Source organism: Leuresthes tenuis, unplaced genomic scaffold, assembly GCF_036924035.1.
Source record: "Leuresthes tenuis unplaced genomic scaffold, fLeuTen1.0.hap1 SCAF_242, whole genome shotgun sequence".
Classification (NCBI taxonomy): Eukaryota; Metazoa; Chordata; class Actinopteri; order Atheriniformes; family Atherinopsidae; genus Leuresthes; species Leuresthes tenuis.
Genome location: NW_027325596.1, coordinates 22,339 through 28,683, shown reverse-complemented (window position 1 = coordinate 28,683; position 6,345 = coordinate 22,339).

Here is a 6,345-nt window from a genome sequence, read left to right as displayed (position 1 = left end):
AACAAAAATCAAACAAACAAACAAACAAATCACCCGGTTACACCAGTCGCAGCAGCCCGGGCCTGAGACCCACCATCACCCAGAACCCCCCAGGCCCCCCCCAACTGGGGAAAAGCACACCCCCATACAGACCCCCTCCTCCTCACCGCACGCCCCAACACCCTAAAAAAAACAACCACCTGCGGACACCTTGGAGTTCCCAGAGCAACAAGGCCGGCACCAGGACCTGCACCAACCCACGCATACTGTGGCATGTCCAGGGCAACCCAGACCCCCCAGGCACAGGCAGGGCCCCGCCCCGGGCGCAAGGCAGCGGCAAGCCACCAGGTCCAGGCCCAGCTCCACCACCCACGCCAGAGCGGCCCGGTCACCCGGTACAGAGCCAGCAGCCACCACCCCAAGGCCCCTAAGGGACCCCGCCCCACACCGCAAGACAGCCCCACCCGCAAGCCCCCAAAACTGCCCTCCAAGCCCGACACACAGTCCCCCCCAACAATGACCAACCCGGTCCCCACGACCCGAGAGACCACCAGACGCCCGAAGCCACACAGCCCCCCCCAGCACACACCCAACCGCCCAGAGCGATTTCTAAACTGGTTAATACACAGATTGTTCTTCGCTTTCCAGTTCATGAGAATAGTTTTCTTTGCTATACATAACACTGTGAGGATCATGTGTGCTAAGCTAAATTCCACGTTGATGTTGTCTAAGTCACCCAGTATGCACAGTGTGGGGCATGCAGGAATGCTACACTTTAGCCATGTTGACAGGTCCGCACAGACTTCAAGCCAGAACTTCTGGACAGGCGCACAAAACCACAAAGCGTGTGCATAATCATCAGGTGTGTTATCTGTGCAATGTGAGCAGATGTTTGAGTGTGTTAGACCCATCCTGAACATCCTTTGTCCTGTATAGTGTGTTCTATGAAGAATTTTGTATTGTATGAGCTGTAAATTAGGATTTTGAGTCATTCTGAAGGTGTTCAAACATATTTGTGGCCAGAAGCTATGACTAGAACTGATGGATAAATCTGCCTCCCATTTTGAGGACGGTAGAGACATTGTGTCATCTATCTTAGACAATAATTTATATATTTTTGATAGTAGTTTTGGGGTGCAGATGCTTAGAAATTCTGCTACCCTAATTGGGAGTTGTAAGTCTGGTTGGTGGAGGATATATTTCTTTGTTATTATAGACTTAAGTTGTTGATATTCTAGGAATTTATTGCTGCCTATCTCATGTTGTGATATGAGCTCATCAAATGAAATAAAATGTCCATTTTGGATTATATGTTCCAGATGTTTGATTCCTTTGATCTTCCATAGAGTAAAGTTTAGCATTTTTTTGTTTTGCAGGATGTCAGGATTGTTCCAGATGGGTGTAAGCTTACACGGGACAAGTGAAGACTTTGTTATTTTAAGAAATTCCCACCAGGCTGTCAGAGAGGTGCTGATGTTAATGCTTTTGAAACATTTGTGATTTTTTACGTTTTGACTAATAAGTGGCAGGTCAGAGATTTACAGATTATCACACAATGCTTGTTCTATATTTATCCATGTTCATCTATTGGGCTAGGTTTAAACCATTTTGATATATACCGTAACCTATTGGCTAAGGAATAGTGCTGAAAATTAGGTAAATCTAATCCACCACTGTCCTTGGTCTTCTGTAGGGTTTTTAAACTAATACGCGGTGGTTTGTTTTTCCACAGAAATTTGGAGATGCATGAATCTAGTGACTTAAACCAAGTAGCAGGTTGGTTTTATGGGGATCATTGAGAACAAATAGTTAACTTTTGGTAGTATCATCATTTTAATGGTTGTAACTCTGCCCATAAGTGATATAGGTAAGGACTTCCAACGAGAGAGATTGTCCTCTACTGTCTTTAATAATTGCACATAAATTAGCTTTGTTAGCTCTGAGAGCCTGGAGGAAATGTTTATGCCTAAATATCTAATATTTCCTGACTGTAAAGTGATCGCAGGTATATTCTGGACCCTACAGTTAATGGGCAGAACTGTGGTCTTAGACCAATTGATAGAGTAGTCAGAAAGTGCTGAGAATTTATTTATGAGTGTGATCGTGTGAGTGAGAGACGTCTGTGAGTTCTGAAGGAAAAGTAATACATCATCAGCATAAAGACTTATTTTATGCTCAATATTTTGGGGTTGGATGTCTTTAATATTTCTATCTTGTCTGATAGCAGCTGCTAAAGGTTTGATGAAAATAGCAAAAAGTGAGGGAGAAAGTGAGCAACCCTGTCTTGTACTTCTCTGCAGACTGAAGCTTGGAGAAGTTTGATCATTTGTCCTGACACTTGCATTTGGGGAGTCAGTTATTTTCTTGTGAGGAGATAAGAGGCTTTAATAATAATATCTTGCAAGAGAGAACAACACAGTACAGAATACAGAGTTGCTCTGACCACTGAAGCAAAAACACACAGTTATATTGCCCGCTCATCACGTCATCTGTTTTTGGGTATAATTGATTGTTCTTCTAACTTTCCTCCCCAACCATCAGTTGAGGTTACCCAGACACACTCGTAAATACCAGCCTAACCCTGTCCCCCCTAAAGTGCACCTATCTCATTATAACAAGCCCACCATTGTAAAGAGGAATTTAAGAAAACAGGGCAGGGTGGTACCTTGCAGCTCGGTCATTTGCAGGTTATACACAGTAACACTCAATACAATGCATATAAGAATTATTTTCCATTACATTCCTCCCTTTTGATTATAATAATACCATTATATTAATCAACCCAAAAGAAACAAGGAAAATAATAACTTTATCTGTAAAACATCAGCCTGCATTTGCACACAACGTGAGTTTAAAATGCAGGCATCATAGTAATAAAGGGTCCAATGATAAACAATCAAAACATGAACAATTAAACATGATTATCTTCATCCCTCTCTAAGTCAGCGTCACTAGAGGAAAAATTTTGAAAGCAAGAAAGTTATTTGAGTCATTTGGTCTTTTTCACACTGTTGTTTAGATGGACTACATAAAAGGATGTCATCCACATACTGCAAAAGAGCAGAGCCTGTGGTTGATTGAAGTTAATCCAGACTAGCTTTGAGGGCAGCATTGTAAATAGTGGGACTTTCACAGTACCCCTGGCATAACCGGGTAAAAGTCCAAGATCTCCCTTCAAACTAAAAAGCAAACCAAAATGGGCTATCAGGGTGCACTGGCGACAAGTCAACCACTGAGAAAAACTGTGCATCTGATGTAATTTGAGACAAAATAGTGTGTGGGTTGGGCACAGTAGGAGCATGTGGCTGAACTGCAGCATTCACCGCTTGGAGGTCCTGTACAAAACGCCATTCATCTGGCTGGCCAGCATCTTTAATCTTTTTAACAGGAAACAATGGAGTAAGCACAGGTGAATTTTCAAAAGGAACAATAACGCCTGTTTTCTGAAAAGATTGAAAAACAGGTTTAATCCCTTTAATTGCTTCAGGCTTAAAAGGGTATTGTTTTTTACATGGACAAAAGTCTGATTTAGGGGTGACAATTACTGGTTCACAGCCTTTTATCAACCCCACATCATATTTGCTCTTAGCCCAAAGATCATTGGGCACTTCAGCCAACATGGGTATCGAAGACAAATCTGTTTCAGATAAAAAACATGCTTCAAAATGTGATTCTGTGGTAGGAATTAAGTCCACAGTTCTTTGACAATGCATTGTACTCAAAAATATTTTTTTGTATGCTGACAATCGTTCAGAAAACATCAAATTTGGATCAGCAGGTGAAACAGTCCACTCCATTTCTTTCTGACATGTAGCAACAAACTCTCCCACACCTTGTCACTGCCAGTGTGTACGTTTGGCCAAGGAAATGTGAGGGCGAGTACCACAAACATTAAAAAAATCGAAGTGCTCTGGAGTGAGCGACACAGCCAATAAAGTAGGCGCACATATTTTTTCACTTCTTCTCATTCTTCTTCATTGTCAGGCCCCAAAGAAATGTGTGATGTGCAGTGCAAATCAGTAGGTTGCATGAAATCAGAAAGGGGTGAAACTAACGCTTTTGCTTCTTCCACTAGTTGTTGTGAAAAAGGAGAGCTGGGAAGTTTCCACTCATAAGCATATGTAAGTGCCGATGAATCAAACTGCACTGCTGTGAAAACTTTGTCAGGCTGTAACATAACCTTAACACCCTCTGGTGTAGAAGTTAAAATAATGCCTAATTTACACATGAGATCACAGCCCATCAGGTTAATGGGACACAACTCTGATAACAAAAATGAGTGTTTGAAGGAGAGCTCATCGGGAGTGACAACACGCAATGGGCATTGTCATTTTCTCCTTCACAACCTGGCCTGATGCAGACATACAGTAAACGTGGTTTCCACTTAACTTTGGAGGACAATCAAACTCCCCTGACGTCACTACTGATGAACATAAGTTCCTATATTCTGAGAGAAATATCTTTGCTCTAGGACGGAAATAGCATGCAAAACTTTACTACGTGAATCACAGTCGGCAAGCGTTGCTTCACTACACAGAGCAGGAAAAATGTGTGAGTGTGTTTGTGCTATCACCCATTAGTGGAAGCTCCGCTGCCGTGTGACGTCCAGAACCTGCCTCCCACCCTCAGTCAGCCTTTTGCCCAATTTCATCACTTTTTAGCTGTGGACAGTCCTTCTTCCAGTGTCCAGTCTGGCCACAGTAAAAACAAATATTCGGATCATAGCTCTGGCGTGGCCCATTTTGACCTCCTCTCCCACACGTCCACGTCTTCGACTTCGGCCTCGTCCTCTGTTTACACCAACTGCATAATACATGGTCATGGTTGCCAAATGCAGCTCCTTTTCACACTTGTCCCTTTTGGTTGTCTTACGCGTCTCAACTTGGTTCTGAGCATGGCGAGCATATCGGCGAACGTCAGCCAAACGAGGACCCTCACACCATCCCACGTAAATGTTCTTTACTTCAGTGGCGACATCTATATAATATTGTCTGGGTCCCGTTAAAACATGTATTTTTCCCATCTAATTCCTTGTTTGCTTTAAAACAAGTATTCCCCATTTTCTATCCCTTCAGTAGCCAACCAGTTTGTATGGAGTACACTGGAGCAACTTGACTGATCAGTAAAACACTGCTTTTGTTGTCACCGCAAGGCTTCCCCCGTCGGTTGTTTCACTGAGACACTACTGAGTAACTATAACTCAACACAGTTTATACACATAACATTCATATACATACTAACAAACAAACAAACAATAATTTATCGCAATTTTCTCATCTCTGTTTGAACGTACACCCAGGTAAATATTCCTGTAGTCTTCTCATACCGACTATGGACCCATTCATTGTTTAACTTCACTGTTTTGCAAATCCTAATTGAATATTACACATTGACATTGAACTTTACTGGATAAGCAGGTCTTCATTGCATTCAGCAGCCTATATGTGAGCATCTATGTGTAAGCTGTTCTTCTTTGCATTTATCAGCAGCAAGCAATTCTTCACTGCACATGCATATGTAAATAGTAAAACATTTCCAATGTGTTAGCGAAACCTTCTATATCACAGTGGTTTCTAAGGTCTATTTTAAGTTCTTTGCCATCAGTGAGATGACATTGTTTACAAAGTGTGTCAAATTATCACTGAAGATCTTTTCAGGAATTTCAAATCTAGAAATGAGTTATTTTACGCGTGATTTTGCTACTGAGAGTGCATCTGCTTGTGCACATGGAAATATTTCAGACCATTTGGTAAAAACCTCTGTTGTCACTGAGCAGAATCGTTTCCCTTAACATTTATTTAGTTCAATGAAATCTACACAATAATGAAATAATGAAATCCAAACAAATATGTTGAAAAAGATACACTGGCTTAGGGAATTATCTTTGTTTTGGTCTTAGATTGCCCTGTGGAATGTATTTTGCACATATTTGACCTGCTAGACAAAACTTTATTAATTTATTTATTCTAAAAAAAAAATTCAATAATTAGTAAAACCATATGCTGTAAAAACCTGGTTCATTATTGCTTCCATCCCTCCTGTTGAGACATGACATGGTCCGTGGCTCAATACTGCAGCATATTTAAACAAATTCTTTGGCAGTATGGTTTTCCTTCCGGTCATTCATACGAGTCTATTGTAGATGGCAATTGAATAACATCTAATAATGCTAAAATATTTGTAGTTTATACATTTAGCTGTGGATGTCTACATACCTGTTTTTCCAATGCTGTGTTAACACATGTACAGTTGAGAAGGCATACTGACTGTCAGTGTAAAGGTTAACAACCTTTTTGTTATTTAATTTACAAGCTTCAGTTAAAGCTACCAATTCGAGTAATTTTTTGGTAGTGGTTGTTTTAAGAA